We start from the raw sequence: 25481 nt of genomic DNA, 5'->3' as shown, positions 1-25481 counted from the left end.
TATTCAGGAGAAAGTTTGGAATGGTCAGTAATCAAGGAGTTTATTATTAAGAACAGTAATTTCTCTCTTCCTCAACTTGTACATTGGAATGTTATAAAGAAAGCCAGTGTTGTATAGGACGCCATATGTAGTATTATGTGGGGGGAATATTTTACAGTTTGAACTCCATAAATAAGCCTTCATTTTAACTTTCTGACATCAATTATATTTCCTATAATATAGCACAAACAAAAAATTTGATGGTCCAAAGCAAATTACACATTTGGCATATATCTCATTTTACTCCTAAGAAACACCTCTACAATGGTATTAAGTCCTGCCAGAGATATTTACATTTAAAAATGCTATTTCTGTAAGCAATACATTGGTATAAATAGCTAACATGGCAAGAGTAGTAATCCCATATAAGCCTCCAATTAGTTTTACATTTCAATTTTAGAGCAAATGGCAGGCATTTGGGAATTGCAATCCACACAAGTATGAACGTGAAGATTACCACATAAAACCATAATTACTTGACTTAAGAAATAACTTTTCACTGCATTTAGGGAAATTATGGGATACATCATGTGATTATCACTTTATGATCTGGACCTACAATCTAGCCTCTTTCTGTCTCCTCATTCTCTAGGCAGTGTGGAATTTAGGTAAAAGGGAAAGTAAAATCAGAGGAACTGCTGAGTTTTCAAAACAGTGAAGGGACAGGTATGCAAAGATTACAAAATCTTAAAGTGTTAGGAATTCATTCAATTATCATCTCCGTCAAACCTGTTAGCAATGAATGCAATAAAATGCATCTGAACTTATTATAACAATTAAAGTAATATACAGTTAATTTATATTCCTTTTAAAACAAATAAGCCAACCCCACACACACATAGCTTATTCTATTAAAGGCATCATACTGCATGCACTTCTTGGCATTATGAACTGGCCAAGATTATGAAACAATGACTTTATGTTTATTCCACAAATTCAAATTTAAATCTTAAATCTGTATGTTGGCAGGTAACAAAGTAAAAAAACAGCAACATGTTTTACAACTAGAAATTATCTTTTTAGGGATTGGAGGTTATTTTTCACTCTAAGTGCATGTCAGCTAAATGCTGAACATTAATGCATGATTTGTCATTCGGTTGCAGACTGAGCCTTTTGGAATAAAGATCATGAGAAGGTTTCGATTGTCCTACAGCAACTGAATGCATATTATAAATTAACCCCCATACTTCTTGTTTGAAATATATGATCTCATTTGATCCCTACCACAAATTCTTGGTTTAACTGACCTTCAGAAAAACGGCATTACTTCCCACAAATTTCACAAAATAAAGCAGGGCAGGTGATAAAACACAGGTCTTTGCAGCTGCAAACCAGTCACAGTCTTAACTTAAACATTTCACAATACAGAAGACAATGAAAATTAGATGGAAACAGGGACTACAATCTGCTTTGCCTTTTTTAAAAATATGACTGAGGACATAAAAATCCCATGGCCCCACTTTCTAAACTAAGGTTTCAAGATTAGCTCCTCTAAGACTTAACATTTGAATGATTAAGTCAGAAGGTATCTCAGGTATGTCCAAGTAAATATACTTTGATAGTTTACTATTTGAAAAGTATTCTTTCTCTCGGACTATTCTAGTTGGTTCTTCTCTTTTGGGTTGAAAACAAAATCTGTATCAAAATTCCTTATTTTAAAATGAAAGAATATTTATTAGATTTATCAGAATAGTGGGTGGGCAGTGGGGTACAATATAAGATAACATAATACTTTAAAGCATAGAACAATACAGCAATACAACCTAGATATCAAAAGCCTGCATTTTGAAGTCAGATGGGCCTGCATTCAAATCCTATCACTGACTCACGGAAACCTGAATAAGTTATTCTCTTCATGCCTTGGTGTACTTCTTTGTAAATCAGATGTAAGGCCCTAATTCATAAGGATGAACTGATGGTTAAGTGAAGCAATGTACCTAAGGAATTTATAGAATCTGACGCAGGAGGCCAAAATTAATATTATAATTTCTATAACTGAAGGAAATCATTGTAGCTGAAATACTATATGTGCATAGTGCTCAGTGCATTTCCAGGAGGCCTTCTGAAGTCTGAAAATATCCTTTAAATGGGCCCAGACTATCCATCCACTGCAATGAAGGCACAAAGAGGAATTGGTACAGTGGGTGCAGCTGGCTGAAAGATGTAGAGATGTCATCCCACCTCCACTTCTAACTTCCTTTGACTTCCCTAGTTTATAGGAGACAGATGGCCATGTAAGGGTGCCTCCTTCTACGCAGCTCTTGGTGATTTTGTTTTGCCCCTCCAGTTTCTGAGAAGTGATGAAATCTGCTCTTGATATAACTAGAAAAGCAGGCACGGTTTGGGATGACTGCAGTGTGAAAAATTTCCAACCCTGGGGAAATTATTCCCAAACTTCACCAAAAATTTCAGAACTTGCAGATGTAAAAAAAAATAGAATGTCATAAAATCTATGGAAAACAAGATAACATGTAAACAGTAGATGTGAAAATTTTAGGGCTATCAGAAAGACATTTAAAATAAAGGTGAGCCAGGTGAAGACTGCTGTGAAGAGTAAGGTTGGGTCAGCAGGTTTTTCACTTCCAGAGATAAGAGATACCCTGAGCAGGAGGAGAACAGGGGTAATTATTTTGGCACATGATGTTGATCTGCATAATTTTCATAGGCAGGATTGGTCTCTAGATGATATCTTGCCCTTCTCCATTTGTGCTAAATAGGCTGGAATAGAGAGTTGGGTGCTAGGACAGATTGGTAGGGCAGTGCTTTAAGAAATGAGTGAAAACTCAATCCAATGGAAAATGTCCAAACCTAGAAGCTAAGGTAATGGTGCCTGCTTACCGGCAGCACATCCATTTCCTTCCATACAGTCCATAAAGCTAACCTTTGATATACAGAAAATGTATCTATAGAGAAGCTAACAAGGGGTCTCAAATACCAACATCTCAGCCCAACAACAGGTACTTAAGAAAGGGCAACATCAATAAACAGATAAAGCAAGTCACCAAAAAGACAAACAAACATGAGCAAATGGTTATTATCAAAACAAAGAAGACTTCACACCATATAATTAATATTTCTAGAGTTACAATGGGGGGTGGAAGTCAAGTAAAACTCTTGGAAATGGGAAGTAGAACTATTAAAGGAAAGGGGCAGAATGAACACAGCTGAAAAATCATAAACAAGAAGATTGCCTCAAGGACTTCTTCCAGGAGCAGTACAAGGAGTTAGAGGAGTGCAATATGAAAAATACACAACGATGAAAGGAGACTGCAAGGAGACTTACTGCTTGTTCAGCACAAGCAGAAGAGGAAGGTGTATCTTTAGGTAGACTGGGGTGTAGGCAAATATATTCCTCAGTGTTTCAGGGAAATAACACCACAGAGGTTTATTTCTTGCTGGAACCTTCCAAGGCATGTGGTGTTCTGGCTGACAGAAGGAGGAAGGTTCTCTCTATGTCGTTCTGAGTCCCTGGCTGGTCTGCTCTGTCTTATGCGAGTCTTTCCCCAGAGTCATGGTCCCCAGCAAACCAGATGAGGAAGAGGCACTCAGCACAAAGTGCACGCATATGCTTTGCGTGAGGGCTGTACAGGATGCATGTCTCTGCCTCTCGCGTTCTACTCTGAGAACTTAGACACAGCTGCACTCACTGGAAGAAAGGCTGGAGGTGAATCTAGCTGAGGACCAGCTGGTGGCCTCCACCCTAGAGGAGAAGATAAAAACTAAGAAGTCATGGAGCAGTAATGTCCAATGTAAAAAAAAAAAAAAAAAAAAAACCCATTGAGAAGTGAGCAGATTCAATAAAAATTAAAAGCCACATGTGGAGACAGTATTTCAAAACATGTCCGCATAATCTTAAAAATAATGGAGTATTTTCCATAAAATTCTGTGGGAAAATGCTTTGAAACTAAAATTTTACACCCAGGCAAAATAGGATTCAAATGGCACAAAAAAACAATAGCATTCTTGGTAGGAAAAATGCTTAGAAATATTACTGTTTACATGCTTTTTCTGAATGAATTATTAGTAGATTTAGTTCAGCAAATGGAAAAAATAATTCAGGATAAAAAGTAAAAGAAACTGGCAATCAAATATTTTCAAATAACAAATAAACTATTACGATACTAATGGTATTATATGAGATTGAATTCATGTGGAATTTGAGGAAGACATAAGTAACCCAGAGGGGGGAGGCTTCTCGTAGGAAAATTGCACATGAAGGTGTAAATATGTTAAATAATTCATATTTGGGCCCTTGTCATCTTGCCTGGCCTAGTCATGAGTTACCCTGGAACTAGAGAAGCACGTACCTCCGTATGGTCTGGGTGATAAAAGCCACCCTATTTCTCAGAAGCCGCTTGCTGCTTCTGCCCTTCATGCTGCACAGTGCGAAGCGGCCAATTTCCAGCATTTGTGGGAAAGCCTCACCTGTAGGATGTTCTTCTTCTCCCCCCTCCTCTCCTGACCCTGGCGGGGGTCTAGGCTAGAGAAGCCCTCGGCCCCTCCCCCTCCATGCCCTTTGATCTAACAAAGCTGTGCTGTCACGCATTCTCCTCTTCTTGGCTATTTGTTATTTGCATCTCATCCCCTGAAGAACTTCCACATAAGATCAAAAGAAAAGGGGATATTTTAATTTGGAATTAGAGCTGTTGTGAGTTTACAGAAACTTTGCACCTTCATGTAGAAGATACAAAGTTCCCATATACCCCCCCACAGTTTTCCCTATTATTAACATTTTGTATTAGTACAGTACCTTTGTTAAAATTAATGAAAAAAGGGTATATTTTTAATGTTAAAACTGAAATATCTGTTGGCATCAAGTGGGATGTAAATTCTATTAATATTTAACAAAAGAGGAAAAATAAATTAGGATTTTGGAAGAAAGGAAGGTAAAGGAGATAAGTGTTATCATCTATATTAAATGAGAGAAAGGGAGCTCTTAGTACTCACCATCTTTCAGAATGAGGGACTCACTGACGGAAACAGTCGAAAGCCTCTTCTAAGTCTGGATGTGCTCCAGATGAATCTCTTGCAGGAGAAATAAAACCCTTGGATCCTTAGTGTTGTTTAGGGTTGGAAGTTGGAGAATTCTAAAGTATAAATGATGTATTTTCTGATTTAATGTAAACAAAGGGTGTCCAAAAATAGCATAAAAGGGAATGGAACTTAGTACGTATCTGGCATATTATTGAGTAAGTGTGAAATAACTACTATGCATCTCTTTTTTTTTTCTTTTTTAATTCATTCATTCATTCTTTACCTGGAAGAAGAGTCATGCCACTTTAGTTCCAGATGCCTGGTTTTTGGAAGGGTGGTGTATTAGTCAGCCAAAGGGGTGCTCATGCAAAATGCCAGAAATGGGTTGTTTTTTATAAAGGGTATTTATTTGGGATAGGAGCTTACAGATACCAGGCCATAAGCATAAGTTACTTCCCTCACCAAAATCTTTTTGCTCACATTTGGCAAGATGGCTGCTGACATGTGCGAGGGTTCAGGCTTCCTGGGTTCCTCTCTTCTGGGGTCTTACTTGTGTTTCCTCTGTGTGCTTACTTCCTGGGTCTCCAGCTTCTTAAGATTTCAGTATCAAACTCCAACATCAAAAAACCCTCAATTCTGTCCTTTGCCATGTCTTTTTTCTCTGAGTACCCACTTACCAACGGATGGGGACTCAATGCCCTAATGACGCCCAATCAAAGGTCTAATCATGACTTAATCATGCCCAGGTAACAGACAAGATTACAAACATAATCCAAAATCCATTTGGAATTCATAACCATACCAAACTGCTATAGGTGGTATGGCACAACTTCTTTAAACTGGTAATAAGAGTTCTAAGCAGAATATACTCAATATTCTAAAAGTATTAGCCTTCAGATTTATGACTATTTGCAAGTGACTCTGAAGAACAATGACAGTACTTTTCAATGGAGATCATAATGAAGATAATCTGTGTATATAAGGCTAGTAGTAATAAGACTGTTATATATAACTATCTTAATAGCAGGTATCAAAATTCCTTTTAGGGAAGAATACTGTCTTTTCTTAGAGAATTAAATAATGAGTAAGTTGGACCCTGCATATATGGACAATAAACAAACAAGGAGAGAAATTAGATGGCAGAGCCACTCTGATTTTAAAATGATAAGAATTTTTTGAAGAACAGATCATAAATAGAGAGCAGAGAACAAAGGAGAGAAAAGGGGAGAAATGTCTTTCCAGTAAAGTGAAAGAATTGCCAAGAACTCTAACACCAATGGTCTTATATTCATTGTGACATTCTTAATGTTATTAGAGTGATATAAATCCCTCCATTATTCAAAACCTCCCAGTTAGACTACTAAGCATGATAACCATCTGTGACTTTATTAGTTTGCTAGATAATATGGAATACACAGATGGGGCAGCAAGGTACAGAAGAGGAATAGCCAACACAGTATGACAAAAATATTTAAAGTCTCTCTAGTTAAGTGAAAATTACATAATTAAGACAGAAGCAACCATTAGAAAACAAACACCCCAGATACACCCCAAAAATATTGAAGAGAAGAGAATTCTATGCTATCTCAATGTAATGGAATGAAGTTCTGGGCCTCTCTTCTCTAGATATGAAGGGCAAGCTCACTGGAGCTGACCCTTGATTTATGGGAATTAGACATCTAGCATGCATTTTTATATTTATCATGCACATTGTGGGGCTGATGTGTTATAGGAAAAGGGAGTTACTAGGCCAATGAGGAAATCTTGCAATTATTAAGTATGTGTATTTCAGCTGATCATTTCCTTGAATTTGACAAATTATTAATGTCCCACTTGCATCCTTCAAAATTGTCCAGCTTCTGTTACAGAGGAAATAAGCCTCTAAAACTAGATTAATGTTTTGTTCTCATTTAGTCCAGGTGGTGAAAGTAAAATGGATCATGTGTGACCAGATTATTAGAGTCTATCATTCAATCACCTCTTTAAAATGAAGATGCTGGTTATTAAGTTGGGAAATTAGCAATTCCTCTTTCTCTGTCATTTTGCCTTAGTCCTACACCATTTTCTCGAAGCAGTAAATTAGGGGAAGAAAGAAGATTTTTTTGGTAGAAAGATGACGAGGGAGAGTTGTTAAATTAACTGCTAGAGGGAGTGTTCTGGGGATGAAAGAACCTTTCCCCAAGAGCTAGAGATTTCAGTTCTCAACCATTAACTATTTGTATCCCTTTGGCATTTGACTCTTTCCTCAGCTCCCTCGTCTATAAAACTAAAATAATAAGACATGTCCAGTCTTCCTGATGTTGGAAAGCTTTCAAAAGATATATGATAAAGTATTTTATTTAAAGTAAAATGTACAATGCAAATGCAAATAATGTTCAAATTCAGAAATCAGCTTTAAAGTCTAGGTTTTCAATCCAGTACAGAACTTTTATTCTTCACATTTATTCCTACTACTGAAAAGTAGAATGTGGGTAGAATTTTTAAATTGATTTAGCATCACTATCATTACATTTTCCACATAAAACTCATAATGCTCTTTACATTAAAAGAAAAATGTCTATTTTACGGGTAAGAGAAGCAACCCCAAAATTACTTGTATCCAGAATTTGATATTTTTCTTTTCAATTGAGATGAAATACTGGGTGACAGTACTATATGGCTCTCATAATCAAATGCTTGGTGCAAAATCTCCATTGCTGTCACTCCAAAATCCTTCAATATTACAAAAGAAAATCAGAAGGAAAGAAGTCCATCAAAAAGAAAAGGAAAAATTACATATAAAAGAGCCAAATGGAATTCTGGTGGCATAAAACCGACTTTTCCCAATCCTCACATTTACAATGGTAATGAATTACCCAGAAGGCTACATGAGAACAGTTCTTCCAAAACCAAAGAAGTAGAGAGAAGCAATGCTTGTTTCCTTCAGTTGATCTTGGCAACTGGGGTGATGGAATTCCACTGGGGAATCCTTGCCAGTCCTAATACTATGTAGCCACTTGATCCCACTCAGAAAGGTAAAAATTTTATGCCTGGTGTGTCCATCTGAAATGGCCTTGGGAACCACTTACAATAATTGCTCAGTGTTTAGGGATTTCTAAACAAACATAAATATTTTCTGAATCAATGAATACAATGTTTTGAAAAACATTGATGTCAAAATGGGCAAAGCCGCCTTTGTCTCTCCGTTGCTTTAAAGCATTACATCCACACTTTTACAGAATCAAAGTCAAAAAAGATTACTTTCTTTTACCAAATTACATTGACTTTTTGACACTTCTGGCCTTCTGTCACCATCTAGAAATTTTTTATAATTTACTAAATTTTGAAGGAGGGCCATACCTTTTCATTTTGCACGGGGCCACACAAATTATGTAGCTGGTCCTATCTACTAGCTATTTCCAGGCACATCTTTCACATACAACTCTACACTACATTTTCTTAACTATTTACCATTTTGGTACCATATTCTCATATACAGTTCAAAACACAAATAATACTATCAACATATATTCATCCAAAAGCCAGAGGTCATGCATGACTTCTCCCATACCCCAGCAAAGGATTAAGTCAAAATTTTTCTTAATTCTATTTTCTTTGGGTTTCTAAATCCAATTGTGTCTCTCCACTTTTTTCTAGCAAATGCCATACTTAATTCAAGACTCTGTACTCTATTTCGTACAAGATTGTAACATCGTTGTTGTTGCCAATATGATGAACCTAAAATCCATGCAGGCTCATGTGGCTCCTAACCAAACAAGCAAACACTGCCTTCCATTGAGGCCATGGGGCAGTCAGTTTACATAAGCTTCTGTCTCAGAACACCTCCCTTAATTCCACTTCTGCTATGCCTAACAGTGCAACAGAATTCCAAGTACACTTATTTATTGAAGTTTCCAAAACCATGAAAATCATTGTGATTTTTCAAGTGGTGGTGCTTCCGCTTGAAAAGTTCTTAACTTCTTCCCTAAGGGAATTCCTGTGAATTCTTCAAGAGCCAATACTCCATGAATTTTTTATGGGCCAATATTAATACCATCTGTACTATGGAGCATTTCTCTTTATATATACATGTTATTTTCTCCCTTTTCTGGGCTCACCTGGTACTTTGTATATATCTCAGTCAATTTATCACTTGACTTGTTGAAAGAATATTTTATTATTTTTGTTACATTTTTAGCTTTAGCACAGAACTCATAATGCAGTGGGCAAAAATATTTCTTAAATAACATTATATTAATATTAGTTATAAAACTTGTCTATAATTCATATAATAAAGTAATATATGTAAAAATTTTTCTAGTATTGAATATACAGTTAGATAGTTTAACTTTTTTCTTTTTATACATAAAGCTCTCATATAAATTGTGATTAAGTTTACATACTATTTTATATTAATTTCTATTATAAAACAATATGTATTATTTGATATGTAACTATAATATATAATCTTATGTAATAATAATATAAAATATATAATTTGATATGTAAAAAATAGTACTTTATAAACATAAAAGCATTTTTATACAAAAAGTACAACAAAAATTGCTCATTACCAAAATCTAAATACCAATAATATAATTTTTCATATAAACAAATGTTGAAATGCATTATAGAATGTTCACATAAACTCTGTGAAAAAGTTCAAATCAAATATCTTTAAGACTTTTAAAAATATAATAAATGTTTTATATTCAAAGTATGAAATTAAAACTTTAAGATTATATTTTAATTCTCAGAACTTCACCTCTATGTCTCATTTTAAATAAAATGCATTCTATTTTTACTTTCTTTTAGATGGAAATGAGGTTGTATGTAGATGGCTGAATTTTGTCATAATTATTATACCCTGTTAATAAAAGCTATAAATATTGTGTAAAAAATATATATGTATATATATAATATACACACTGAAAAGTGCACATATGAATTTTCACCTAGTAAACTTACCTATTTAAGTAGCACCTAGATGAAGAAATATAGCGTTATCAGCATCATGAGGGACCTACCACATACTTTCTTCCAGTTTTTATTCTCCAAGGAAATCACTCTTCTGGCCAGTAACAACTTAGGGTTTTTGGATCAGCTTTTGAAATTTTCAGAGCAGCATCCAAATGCTTTCAAGTAACTTAGATCCTACACTCTCATAGTTGTCGGTAGTCTGTGGTGTGACTATACCACAATTTGTTTCTGCTAATCTGATAGGAATTTAGACGGTGATCAGTTTGGGCCATTACAGAGTGTTGTTATAAACATTTTTGGACATGTCTTTACAGAACATATGAATACATTTCTTTTGGATTTATGCCTAGGACTGGAATTGTTGGGTTGCAGTGTATACGTGTGTTCATCTTTAGTGGCCACTACAACAGCTGTTGTTATCTATTTGTAATTTTACAAGAAATTTTTGAGATCCCTGTTGCCGCACATACTAAAAACCACTTGATATTGCACGTCTTTTTCCCTATACATTTATTGTAAATGCTAGACTTCTGTCAGATATGTGGCATGCAAATAGTTTCTCCCAGTCTGTTTGTTTTCTCATCTTCTCAACTGTGTCTTTTACAGAGTAAAAGTTTTAAATTTTGATGAGGTATATATTAAAATATTTTCTTTTATGGATCATGTTATTGGTGATCTAAGAACTCTGCTTTACACTTAAATCTTTTTCATGTTTTTCTAAAGGTTAATAGATTTACATTTTACTTTTAAATTATGATAGATTTTGAGTTAATTATAGATAAAGTATGAGACTTAGATCAAGGTTGATTTTTGTTTTGACTTAAAAATTGTCTAATTGCTCTAGAAACATTTGTTGAAAATGGCTATCTCTCCATCATTGAATTGACTTTTTACCATTGTCAAAAATCAGTTTCACATATTTGTGTGGGTCTAATTCTAGGTTCTCTATTTTGTTCTGTGACCTAGTTTTCTTTCCCTCCTCCAATATCACTCTGTCTTGATTATTGTGACTATATAAGTCTTAAAATATGTATGTTGATTCCTTATATTTGATACTCCTGTTCTAAAATTGTTTTAGCTATTTAGTACTTTGCTTTTCCACATAAACTTTAAAATTGTCTTGTCTATATCTATACTATTTTCACTTAGATTTTGAACTAAAATTTTACTAAACCTGGATATCACTTTTGGGAAAAGTGACATAGTTACTATTTTGAGTCTTCCAATCCATAAACATGATATATCACTCCAATTATTCATTGTTATTTGATTTATCATTGCTTTGTAGTTTCACTTACAAGTCCTGTTAGTGTTTTTTAGATTTATACTATTTCACTTTTGGGTAATTGTAAATGTTCTTGTGTTTCAAATTTTGATGCCCATATGTGTTCATTGCAAGTATACAGAAATACAATTTATTTTTTATGTTTATCTCAATTATTAGTTCTAAATTTTTTTCTGTAAATTCTATGCGTTCTTACATAGACAGTGATATCTCATCTGCAAATAAAGACAGTTTTATTTCTTCCTTTCTGATCTGCATTCCTTTCATTTCCTTTTCCTGCTTTGTTGTGTTGTCAAGAACTTATAGCACTGTGTTGCATAACAGTGGTAAAAATGGATATCCATGTGTTCTTCTTATCTTAGGGGCAAAGAATTCAGTCTTTCCACTAAGGTATAAAGTTAGCAGAAGGTTGTTTTTTAGATGCATTTATCAACTTGATTAAGTTCCCTTCTATTAATTTTTTTCTGGGAGTTTTTATCATGAATAAGTATTGAGTGTTTGCAAATGCTTTTGTGGCACCAACTCATATGATAATATCCTTTTTTTCTGCAAATTACTAATATGGTGGGTGGGCTACATTAAGTGAGTTTCCAATATTGAACCACCAATGCATCCCTGGAAAAATCCTACTTGTTCATTTATTATTTATATGTGGTGTTGAATGTTATTTGATAGTATACTATGTCTCTATGAATCTACATTTATTAAGAATATTGGTCTGTAATCTTATTTTTGCATATGTTATTTGTCTGCTTTTGGAATCAAGATAATGTTGGTGTCACAAAATAAATTGCAAGTGTTCCCTCTTTTTCTATTTTCTGGAAGAGATTGTGTGAAATTGGCTTTGTTTTTTTTTTTTTTTTTTACATTTGGAAGAATTCTCTGGTGAAATCATCTGAGGTAGAAATTTCTTTTCTGGGGATTCATTAAGTAGAAATGCAAGTTCCTTTAAAATCATGCGGTTATACAAATGAGCTCTTTCATATTATGTGAGTTGTGGTAATGTGTGCTTTTGGAGGAATTGGTCCATTCCTGTAAGTCTCTAAATTTTCCAATTTATGTTTGTAGAATTTTTGTAGTATTGTGTTATCCTTTGATGCCTGCCAGATTTTTAGAGAGAACCTTCCTTTCATCCCTGATATTAGCAATATGTCCCCCTCCTTATCCCTCCTCCCTCTGTTTCCCTCCTTCTCTCATCCCTTTTCTTATCCTCCCTCCCTTTTATCAGGCTTCTAAGAGGTTTGTCAATTTCATTTATCTTTTCAAAGAAACAGTTCTTTGTTACATTGGTTTTCTGTCTTGTTCATTCTGTTTTCAATTCCATTGATGTCTGCTCTTATCTTTCTGTCCTTATGCTTGCTTGGGTTTATTTTGCTCTGTTCTGTCCACATTCTTGTTGTGGGAGTTCATATTATTGATTTAAGACTTTTCTTATTCTCTAATGTATGCATTTGGTGCTATAAATATCTAGTTAAACACTTCTTTAGTATGTCTTGCAAATGTTTATATTTGATGATATTATTATTTCCATTGAGACTTCTTCTTAGACCCGTGGAGTATTTGGAAAGATAATTTTCTCTCCAAGTGTTTAGAGATTTTCCTGATAACCCTCTCTTATTTATTTCTACTTTCATTGCATTGTGATCAGAGAACAACACACTGTATGATTTCAGTCCTTTTGCAATGTACTTTGGTTTGTCATATCATGTTACATGTTCCTTGAGCACTTGTAAAGAATGTGCATCTTGCTGTTGTCAAGTAAGTGCTCTATAAATGTCAATTAGATCTTGCTGGTTGATTGTGTTGTTGAGCTTTTCTATATCCTTGATAATTTTCTGTCTAGTTGCTCTATCAATTGTTAAATGAAGGGTGTTGAAGTATCCAATTATAATTTCCTATTAGTCTTGGTCTTCTTTCAGTGGCATCGGTTTTTGCTTCACATATTTTGCAACTCTCTTGTTTGGTACATAGACATTTAAGATTAGGTTGAGCCTAATCATTGCTGGGTTGACCCCTTAATCATTATATCATGTTCTTCTATCTCTGGTAATTTTCCTTGTTCTGAAATCTACTTTATCTGATATTAATATATCCAATAGTGATTTTTTAATTTGTACTTTTATGATATAACTTTCCCATCCTTTTTACATTCAGCCTGTCTTATTGTTTATATTTGATGTGAGTTTCTTTTAAACAGTATATATTCAGGCCATATTCTTTAATTTACTCTGCATATCTACCTTTTAATTGATTTTAGAACATTTAGATTTAATATAATAATAGATATGTTAAGACATCATGCAATCTATATATTTTTTCTGTTTTTCCTCTGTATTTTGGAGATCTTTGTTTAATCATTCCTGACTTATTGTGGATTACTTGAATTTCTTTTTACAATTCCATTTTTATTTATCAATAATATTTTTGAATGTATCTCTTTTGTATAGCTTTTTAGTGGTTGCTCTAAGTATTATATATAATATATGTAACTTATCATAGTCCACTGGTGTCATCTTTTTACTAGTTTATTTAAAGTGTAGAGTCTTTACATCTCCTAATGTACTACCACATCCTAACCCACTTGAAGTATAATTGCCATTTTTCCTGATGGATCTTTTCAATGTAAATGGGGTTCTGAATTGATAGTTCTTTTCTCAAAGTACTTCAAAATCATGGTGCCACTTTTTTATGGTTTCCAGAGTTGCTGATGAGAAATACACTGCCCTTTGAATTGTTTTTCCCTAATTGGTAAGATGAAGTTTCTCTCACTGCTTTCAAGAAGTTTCTTCATCTTAGTTTCCATGAGTTTTATCATACTGGGCCTTGTTATGAATTTTTTTTTATCCATTTTTGGGATTTGTTCAACTTCTTGAATCTGTAGATTTATGTCTTTTGCTAAGTGTGAATATTTTCAGTCATTATTTATTTGATTATTCTTTAGTTCTATTCTCTCCTCTCATTTTAGGTCTCTCCTGACATGAATCATGAATACTACATCATTTTTATACTTTCACAGTGGCTGAGCCTCTGTTTTTTGTTTGTTTTTTAGACAACTTTATCCCTGTTATTTAGATTGGGGAATTTCTTTATTCCACCTTCAAGTTCACTGATTGTTTTCTCAGCCTCCTCCAGTTTGCTGTTGGGGCCAACCATTGAGATTTTTGCATACATTTCAAGTATTGTATTTTTCAGTTCTAACATTTCCATGTGATTCTTCTTTATATATGCTATTTCTTTATTAAGTATTTCTATTTCTTTGTTGAGGCTTTGTATTTTTCCATGTGTTTCTAGTGTATTCACAACTGTCCACGCAAACACTTTTATGATGGCTGCTTTAAAATCCTCATGAAATAATTCTAAATCTCTGTCTTCTTTTTTGTTGGATGTTGGCATCTGCAGCTTGTCTTTCACAATCAGTTTGAGATCTTCCTGGGTTTTGATAAGATGAGTGATTTTTAGATAGAAACCTGAACATTTTGGTATTGAGTTATGAGTCTCATTTGGACTTTTTGTCTTGAATGGGTTCCTATGACACAACTTGGGGAAGACACAGAGGGGCTACCTCTCATCACTTTCAGATTTATGCAGAAGTCTTGATTCTTCACTTGGCTGGGGGTAGGGAGCATGCTCCTTATTATTGCTGGCTCGAGTTGGGATTTCCAGTTCACCATTAGACCTCCATGTATATATCCCTTTTGGGGAATGGTAGGGATTCCTTGTAATTGCTCCTCATGAAGTATCCACTGATACCACGGGGAAAACAGCTCTGTTACCTCTGAGTAATGGTGAATGTTCTGACTCTCCATTAAGCCTCCTCCTATACTATCCAAGCAAGAAGTGGGGTGGATGCCTTGTTTATCTCCGTTGTATGGAAGTTCAGGGTCCACGTTATTGTCTCCTCTGAGAACACAATGCACAATGTGTGGGGGTGGGGCTACCACCTCCTTACCACACATTAAGGATGAAAATCCCAGCTCCTCTGCAGCCTTCTCTAACACTCCCTTTTTGGGGCATTTTGGAACTTCATTGTTATCTATTATATCTTTATGTCTAGATTCCCCATTGGTTTTTCCTGGTATAGATTGGGTTGTGACCACAGTTTTTTGGATTTTTTTTTTTTCCTATGATATTTGGCTGGAGAAAAATAACTTTTTTCTAGAAGTTTCCTTTATTCCTAGGCTGTCCTTTTTCTGGGTCTTCAGCTGGAGAGAATAGGCTTTTTTGGACCTTATTGTGTTCATGCTGATTTGTCTGGATCGCTAAATTCTTCAGCTCCAAGTCTGGAATATATTATATAGAAGATCTAGGGATTTCATCACCATGTATTTCTCTGGATCCTGACATCCCTAGCCAGTCTTCCTCCTCTCCTCCTGTCAGTCTTCCTCTGTCTTTTACATATAATACTCAGGGTTTTTTGTTTGTTTGTTTTGTTTTATTTTGCTTTGTTTACTTATTAGGAGGAATAGGGAAAAATATGCCTAGTCCATCTTCCAGAAGCATACATACACTTCATATGTTGCAAACTTTTTAAATGCCATTATACATTTGTACATAGCCATTATGTACAAATAGAATGGGTTTTAAAACATAAATATTGGTTCCTCTTACCTTATTACTTATTAATGCTAATATATTTTGAGTGGTTCATCACAAAATTGTCATAATCTTTTGGGAGATAGTTTCAATTTCCCCATGCTTTGAAGGGGGGCTAGGATTGTGATATGTATTTACCAAAAGATGCAAGAGAAGAAAAACTGTGTGAGTCCTTTGCCTGGGTCTCAAGAGGATCATCTGGGTGTGAACCAGACCAGAAGGACTGCACAGCTGAACCCAACCTGAAATGTAATTCCGTAGAACCATGTGCTAAATAAACAATTATTTTTAAGGCTAATATTTGTAATGATTATTTGCATGGCAAAAGAGAATTAATTCAATTTGTCTTTAGTTTATTTGAATTTTCTAGGTACTAGATAGACACCATCTAGTAGCACTCATTCAATTTAAACTGAATTGATATTTGAATGTTAATTCTAATTCCTTTCAGAATGGCAAACCGTCCTTGCCCACCAAAAATAAAACTCACTAGGTCTTGATATACTGTCCAATTTACACATGGTAGGATTCTGTTTGCTAGTTTTGTCTTAAATTCATCCATTATATTGATAGTTACATTAAAACATCCAATGATAATTGTCAATTTGTCTATTTCTTCTTTTAGATGTTTCAGGTTTTGATATATATTTTTTTGACTATATTATGAAATGCTTTATAATGTATTATATATTATATAGTATATGTATGTGTATATATATGCTTATTTATATATATATTAGAGAGAAAGAAAGGCTGTTACAGAGAAAATGATAACATAATTTCCATACTTCACATTCACAGATCGTAAGTGTAGAGTTTCATTTGTTTTGACAAATAAAAAAACATTTATAAATTTATTATTACTTTTTCAATATTTCTGTTTCTCTTTACCATTAGACATTGCCCCAGCCCAGCACATAATTTTGCAATTTGGGTGCAATAATGCTACATTTTCAAAAGAGCAGATTTCTGTCTATAAACATTGCAATAGTGCTTATTGTTTTTAACACTGAACAAAGGATTTCAAGAAGTACTCCCTTCCAATGCGTGTTATAAACCTTGGCTCCCTATGGACTGCTTTTTTTTTTTTTCCACTCACATTTCTCAATGCCGTGAGAAGCCTGAAATAGCCCTGTGACAGATTCAGCTTCTGGGTTGAGTACTATAATTTATTGAGGCTAGTGGTGGAAGCATTCCTCCCTTGGGTTAATAAAGCATGTACCTAAACAGAACACAGATGCATAGGGACTAAGGGGGAAAACTAAGGGGAAAGTAGGTCAATAGATGCAGTAAAGAGATATCAATCTCCTGGCTGTCAATTCCATTTCTTCCTTCATGGCCCTATGCCAAGCCAGAGCCAACGAAGTAGCGTAGAAGATAGTGTCCCAAAATAGTGGAGACAGTTTCTTTTTCAGTTGACACCCTATCTAGGTCTTCAGTAAACAATTTCACTTTTACAGAAGACTAAGATATAATAATGATTATAAAATAACCATATGTTAACTACATGCCAAGCACAATTCTAAAAACTTTATATATGTTAACATATTTAATGTCCAAAGGAACTCTACTGACAGTATCACATGATTTTTGCAGGTAAATAAGACACAGAGGGGTGAAACAAATTGCCCAGGGTCACACGAGCTTATTAGAATGAGTTTGAACCCAAGTAATTTATATTTAGAAAGCAGGCTCTTAGTCCTCACTCTTTCTCTCTCTTCTCCTGTCTTCTCCTCTCTTCTCTTCTTTTATCTTCTCTAATATTATTAAGGACTTCCAAAGATGCCATCCCATTATCCTCCTTAAATATGACCTAAAAATCCTTCAATTAGAGCAGGTAAGATATATGTATTCAGTCTGTCTGCTGCCCTTAATGCTGGCAAGCTCATAATGATCAGGAGAAACCTGCTTATAAAACTATTTGGTTCTGTAGAATATGTGTGGGTAAAATCCTATTCTTTCAAGCACTGTTTTACCCACATAATAACTGTACTGTTTATAAACACCATGATATACTTTCACTATTTCTATTCATTTCCAAAGATTTACAACCCTTTTACCAATTCTGCACAGATAAACCCTCAGCTTTCCATTCTATACCATCCTTCTATTTCTGGCAAATATTCAAATTATTAACTCCATTAGTTAATAATATATTATTATATTTACATAATATAAATATACATAATATAAATTTACATATATATTCAGTTTATAAGATCTCAATTGTTCAATATTTGTCCTTTTCTGTCTGGCTTGCTTCACTCAACACAATGTCCTCCAGATTCATCCATATTCTCATATGCTTCACAACTTCATTTCTTCTTACCTCTGTGTAATAGTCCATCTTGTGTGTATACCACAATTTGTTCACCCGTTCATCAGTTGTTTCCAACTTTTAACAATCATGAACAATGCCACTATGCACATTGGTGTGCAGATGTTTGTTCACGTTTCTGCTCTCAGTTCTTCTGTTTATATACCTAGAAATAATACTGCTGGTTCACATGGAAAGAATATATTCAACTTTCTTAAGAATTGCCAAACAGTCCTTCACAGTGGCTAATCATTTACATTCCCACCAAGAGTAAAGTTGCAAAATGCTTTTCAAAGGAAGGAAAAGGTTGGGCTTACCTTTAAAATGTCTGATGTCCCATTCTGGATTTTAGGGACAGCTTATACAGTTGATTATATACTTTGGATATAATTAACCAAATACAATTGATTATATACTTTGATATATGCTTTATTAATAAGTATCAAGAAAATTGATTCATTAAAAAATCTTATACATACTTCTTTTTTATTTTTATTTTTTAAAAGACACTTTGATTACATAAATGTTACAGAGAATGTATCAGGGATTCCCATATGCCCTACTTCCCACACTTCCCACATTTTCCCTCATTAGCAACATCTTTCATCAGTGTGATACACTCATTGCAATTGATAAACACATTTTGGAGCATTATCACTAAGCATGGATTATAGTTTACATTGTAGTTTGTGTTCTCTCCTATTTAACTCTATAGTCTATGGCCAGATATATAATGGCTTGTATCTGTCACTGTAATGTCATTCAGAATGATTCCCAAGTCCTGAAAATGCCCCTTTATTACAGCTGTTTTTCCCTCTCCCTAAGCCCAGACCATCCATGAGTCACTATCTCCACAGCAGTGTATTTCTTACATTGCTAGAATCACAGTAAGTCTATAGTAGAATAACATTAAATTTATTTTAGCCCATAGTTCATTTCCAAGCCTGAGGACTCTGGGATGGTGAAGCCCCTCCACTATTAATTGAGGGGAGCTTTGATCCCATACATCCAACTATGGGACTCTTTTACTTGCATTTGTGGGGACTCTCAGTTTCTTGGTATGTTGTTTGTCCATCATCTCCTCCCCGTTAGTTGTCCTGAGTGAGCCCATTGAACTGGACAGCAGGTGTTGCAGCTCCACTGAGATTCAGGGCTCAGTTGGCACATGGACAGGCCAAAGATTTACCTACCAACTCTAGTACTAATTATAGGTTAATATAGAAGGACAGAAGAGTCATGCATAGGGAAACCACTGCTGAGTCTAACTGTCACACTGGGGAGAATAAATATGAGATTAGGGCCCAGAGGCATGGGACCAAATTGCTGAGCTATCTGCCCTGACTACAGTGTCTAGATGTCTCCATATCCCTGAGGAGCTTCAATATTTGGGGTAGTATCTACTTTGGCTGTCAATGAGATCCTGTTGAGATGTGCATAAGTGCTACCTCTGGGATAGCCTCCCAACTCACTTTAAAGTCTTTTAGCCATAAAAGCTCATTTGTCCTTAGCTTTTCCCCCTCTTGGGCAAGGTCTTTCTTTTTTCCAGAAGCACCAATCCCTTGGTGCCAAGGAGGTTCATCCCCATGAGTCATGTCCAATGCTGGGGGGAATTTATTGCTTTTTATGCTGAGCTTGGTTTAGAGAGAGGCCACATTTGAGCAAAAATGAGGCTCCCAGTAGGTAATTCTTAGGCACCCTACATCACCAGGCTAAGTTTCAGTTTCAAGAAAAAAGCTCGTAAGCATAATCATCAATATCAAGGGTCCTATAATAAGCTATCCTCCTTCACAAGTCATTGCCCCTGTACTTGGAGCATTCTTGTTGTTCCATTAGAAAATGCAGCAGAGCCCCACTGGACGGAAATTTAATATTCTTTTGGTTATTGCATGAATCTCCACTCACTGCGACAATGCCCCATGAACATTTGAACACATTTCTATGCCTTACATGAATGTCCAGGTGAACTTCCTCCCATATATCCCCTCTCACTGACACCCCACACAAATGGTCCTCCCCTGTCATAGTTGGAACAGTTCTTTGACCCAAATCCTCTTCAAAAATGAAGCCAATAGGGAAGTGGCTGTGGCTCAATCAGTTGGGCTCCTGTCTACCATATGGGAGGCCCTGGGTTCGCATCCCAGGGCTTCCTTGTGAAGGCAGTCTCACCCACATGCTGTGGAGAACCACCAGCCAGGGCACTGCAGAGTGCTGCTGGCCCGCAAGCTCTGTAGAGTGCTGCCGGTCAGCAAGTGCTGCTGAGAGCTGACTCAGCAAGGTGATGCAACAAAAAAGGGAGACAAACAAAAATGCAGAAGAATGTGTAGCGAATGAACACAGAGAGCATACAGCAAGCAAAATTCAAGGGGGACAGAATGAAACCAATTAAATAGCCACATACAATTAATAAGAAAATGAAATAACAATGACAGCTTTAAACAAAAGAAGTAAAATACAGAAAAAAATAATAAGTAAAACTAAAATAATATTTTTAAAAATTGGATATTAAAAACAACTGAAAAAATATTTTTTGACATTTTGCCTTTCATCACTGTAAGACTGTTGACCTGTATGTACAGTGACATTTTCTTCCATTTATTCCCCCAGTGTCTTACTTTTTTTTCTATACGTACTTCTTAAATAATAGTATGCTATCAGTCAAACTCATATTCATGATTATGTGGGTCACATACAGGGTGTCCATACACTATGTCAGCCTGTCCAAACTACACTGGGAGTAAAAAAAGGAAGGATTACTAATCATGTTGAGACATTGGGCTTAAACTACATCTGCAGTAGGAAAATTGGGATGTATGGTTACCATAATTGGACAGTCCATAATTCGCATTGGGTGTTTCATATGACAACATGATCTGGGATACAAAGAGTTAAGTCCTCAAGATCCACCAAAAGCCAGCATGAAGCCAGGAGTTGTTTCTCACAGAATAGTCTGGAATTGGGTTTGCTTCAAAACCCTCAGGGAGCCCCCTCTGAATATTCTATGAGCCTTGGCATGGTCACCACAGGTCATCTCCATCAGCTCTATCAGAGTCCATGCACCAAGTGTTCAAGAGCCTCAACCACCTGGAGAACATTCTCCTGCTCTGGGTCAGATTTAAAACTGGCAGCTTTTAGAGTTACTCTTTGAAAGATTTAGTGCAAACACAAAACTGCAATATAAGCTGCCCCTAAAATCCAGAATGGGACGTCAGACATTTTAAGGGTAAACCCAACCTTTTCCTTCCTTTGGAAAGCATTTTGCAACTTTCTCAAGACCAGGAGCCCATAGGAATTCTCAGAGGTGATTGGTGAGGCAAATATAATTTCAACCTTAGTACTAGGAAAAATAAGGGACAAAGTTAAATGCATTGGAATTGAGAAAAGAGTGATTCATCATCCCACACAAAAATAATAGATGTGATTTATTGTTCACCCCTTATATACCAAATAAAAGAGCTTCTGTGCATTTGTTCTAACAATAATTTTGTAAAGAAGATGTATTTATTCTTGTATTCAAGAGGAGGATCTTAAGTATTTAAGGCATTAAGAATTTCTTTATTGTCACAATAATAGAAGGATTATAAAATTGGGAGTCAAACCCAAAACTATTTAAATCTGATGTTTTTAGTCTTTCAAAAAATTGCTTTAAGTAGCTCTGTGTTTTCTCTGTTTTTTTTTTCTTTTTAACTTTATTTCAACGATATTTGGATATAATTTTGTAAAAGATTGTTTTAGGTAGAAAATCATTCCACTTTCAACCTCAACTTCTGTTTCCATCATTTTATGGCAGAAATCCTAATCAAAGTTGTCAATAAAAGATGCAATCCATTGAAAAAATAAATATCCATGAGTTCATACTGTCATAGATTAATAATCAAATAAATTAATACATGGAGGATAAGTGATAGCTCTTCCATATAGTAGAATTCCAAAAATAAAAGTAGAAAGACAGAGGAAAATAAAGAATCACTGTTAGGCAAACTCCATAGTAATGAGTAGTCTATTGATGGATGCAGAAATTAAAGAGTGAAAGTTTATTTTAACACAGAATTTGCAAAAATCTCAAAGTATCTTCCCCAGGATACTTAGTAACTACAAAGAGCTACTTGTAGAAAAACCTGGCACACAACTTAACCAAGTGATTATGGCAAACCTCAATGGTTATATGGTATATTGACATGAAAAAAAACCCCTTAATATGATGTAGTTAGATTTAATCATTTTTAGTATTTTTGCCAAAATGCATAAATACATTCAAGCAAGTATTCTTCAAAAGTGTAAAGTTTATGAAAGATGAAGAAAGACTCAGTAACAGTTTCAGAATAAAAGTGACAAAGGAGAAATTACATCTAAATGCAATATGGAGACCTGAAAATGATCTTGAAAAGGAAGAAGGGAATGAGTTGAATAATTGATAAAAGTTTTTCAAAAATTGTTGTTTAGTTAATATACTAATATTACTTTCCTGTGCTTGGTAATTTTACCGAATCTTCCACTTTTCTGTAGGTCAAAGATTAGTTCAAAAAATAATAATAATACCAGAAGGGGTACTGATGCTTAATACAGTTGGGATTTTTAATTTGCTTGACTGTAAAATTGCAGAAATGGAAAGAGTTGATGGTAACACATTATAGTGAGTATAACTAACACAGTTGGTTTATAAGTGGGACTGAAGTTGAAAGGGGTAGTCTAAGGATGCACATGTCAATTGAAAGAAACCTAGAGAATAATCTAGGGACTGAATAACATAGTGAACCTGGAATTGGCTGAGGATTATGGTTAATAGTACAAATAAAAGAATTAGAACAAATGTACCTCACTAATACAAGGTGGTAAGAATATGGAGATGCATAGGAAAAATACAATTATTGTAACTTATGGACTATAGTTAACAACAATGTTGTAATATTCTTGCATCAATGTCAAAGAAGGTAATGTGTTAATAAGAGGGGGCATGGAAAAAATATACCAAAAGTACACTATAGATGATAGTTAGTAGTAATAAATCTGATGATTTCCCCTATAATGTGTAACAAATGTCCTACAACATTGTAATGTGTTGGTGGAGGGGTATTGTTTGGAAATTCTACATATTATGCATGATTGTTTTGTAAGGTCACAAGTTCTTATATATTTTTTAATGGGCCTCTCTAACAATTTAATCATTTGAAACTGCAACATGCAAACTAACTTCAGAATGCAGATGTTCATCTAAAGAAACTCAGTATACCCTGGAAATGCAGTACACAGCTGTTCAACATCAACAAATTCAAGAGTTCAAACTAAGAGTAAAGTAATTGCAAACATTTCTGTCAAAGTTTAATATTATATTTTGATTAAGCTGAAGAATACTTCATATGGTCTATGTAAGTATATTTAGCTTTCATTGTATACATTTTAAACAAGAAAGGCAAGAGACAGTAAATTTTTATTCTGCATGGTTAATGTACAAAATATCACAACTTCCCTTGAGAAATAATATCATATCTAAAACAAACGTTTTTTGAAGAACCTTGTATATTATATATATATTTATAATATTACTCTAAACATTCTTTACATGTATCTTGATGCACATATAGAAGAATTTTTCAAGACTTGATTTCCCAATAAGGTAGCCACTGACCACATGTGGCTTTTGAGCCCTTGAAATATGATTGGCCCAATTTGAGATATGCTATAAGTATAAACTGGACAACTGATCTGAAGACAGCACAAAATATAATAATGCAAAACCTCATTATTTTTTATTGTGTTCATGTTAAAATAATATTATATATTGAGTTAAATAAAATACATTATTAAAATAATAAAAGAATATCAACTCATCAAAACAAATATCTGTGGATATTTTTAAAATACATAGTGTATGAAAACATTCCAGAAAGACAATCATGATATTCTGAACTTAATTTTGGCGTTGGAAACACTGAATCTACACTCTGATTACCTGAGGTGCTTATTTAAACGAAGATTCTTTGCCCAAAACACTTGAATAAGAAATATTCTTGAATGGGACCTGGGAAATGGTACTTACCATAAGTATGATGGTGTTTTAGTTTTGCTAAAGGTTCAGGACACAAAATACTAGAAATGGAATAGGTTTTGCAATAGGTATTTTTAAAGGGAAATCTTATGGTAACAAGGCTGTAAAAATATTCAAATAAAGGCATCACCAAACTGCAGCTGAGGGTAACCTTGGACTCTTGCCACATGGCAAAGTCTGCTGGTCTCCCTCTGATTCTCCTCCAATGTCACTTCCCCCAGAAATCAGCTGTGGGCAATCCGGCACAATGGCTCCTCTCCCTCGGGCTGCTTCGCTAAATCCAGCTTCCAGCCTCTCTCTCAGTCCCTGAGAGTTTCAATGTCTTTCTGTAGGAGATTATGGAGTTGTTACTCTCATGACAGGGTGAAAATGGCAGCTGTCTTTCTGTATTTGTTTCTCCTTTCAATTCTACACTTATATAAGACTCCAGCAAGAGGGTCAAGACCCAACCTGGAGCACCCTTCCCTGAGGTAGTCCAATCAAAGGCCCTAAAGTGATTGAATCAAAAGTGATCTTAAGGATTGTGGGAAGATGGCTTCAGACTAAGAGGCAGGGCTCAATACTCTCACAAAAAACAATAAAGAGCCAAAAGCTGTCCCAGGGAACTGCTTTGTGGGTCAGCAGACCAGGACAGTGCTATACAACTCCCAAGAGAATGAGGGACAGAGAGAGGAAGAACCCAAAATAACAAGTATGAGTTACCAAGCCCTCAGTGTGGCTGGGAAGGTCTCTCCTTCCCCACTCCCAAGTTATTAAGCTGGGATAAAATCCCGGGCTCTCTCAAGCTGACTGAGAGGGGAACATACATCTTCCTCCCCATCAGTTTTTCCAAGGGAAAATGGAGGGGGAGTCGGGGCACTTGCCATCAGTGAATATGGCCAGAAGAGCCTGCTTTGGGTCTCTGCTCTGGACATTCAATGCAGGAACACAGGAAAGCAGAAACTGAAACACTTCCATGGAAATGTGCACTGACGAGTGTCATGTGTTGACTGGTCTGGAAATTGCATAGGCAAAAACTGTTTTCAATTCTCTCTGTATCCTAAACCCTTGTAGAAAATCTGCATCCCATGAGTGAGTAATATTCAGAATGAGAAATATCAGAAATACAGAGAAGATTCTGAAAGCAGCAAGAGAAAAGCAAAGCATCACATACACAGGAAACTCAATAAGATTAAGTGCTGACCTCTCATCAGAAACAATGGAGATGAAAGTACTGAAAGAGAAAAACTGCCAACCAAGAATTCTGTATCTGGAAAAACTGCCTCTCAAGA

The 25481-nt window shown here is 35.1% G+C and overlaps 1 pseudogene; it reads right to left on the bottom strand.

Moving 5' to 3' along the window:
* Positions 1-25481, bottom strand: part of LOC101419528 (tubulin alpha-1B chain pseudogene) — a 59759-nt pseudogene that overhangs the window by 1294 nt on the left and 32984 nt on the right.

Source organism: Dasypus novemcinctus, chromosome 7 (assembly GCF_030445035.2).
Source record: "Dasypus novemcinctus isolate mDasNov1 chromosome 7, mDasNov1.1.hap2, whole genome shotgun sequence".
Lineage (NCBI taxonomy): Eukaryota > Metazoa > Chordata > Mammalia > Cingulata > Dasypodidae > Dasypus > Dasypus novemcinctus.
This window is presented reverse-complemented; position numbering and strand designations above follow the sequence as displayed.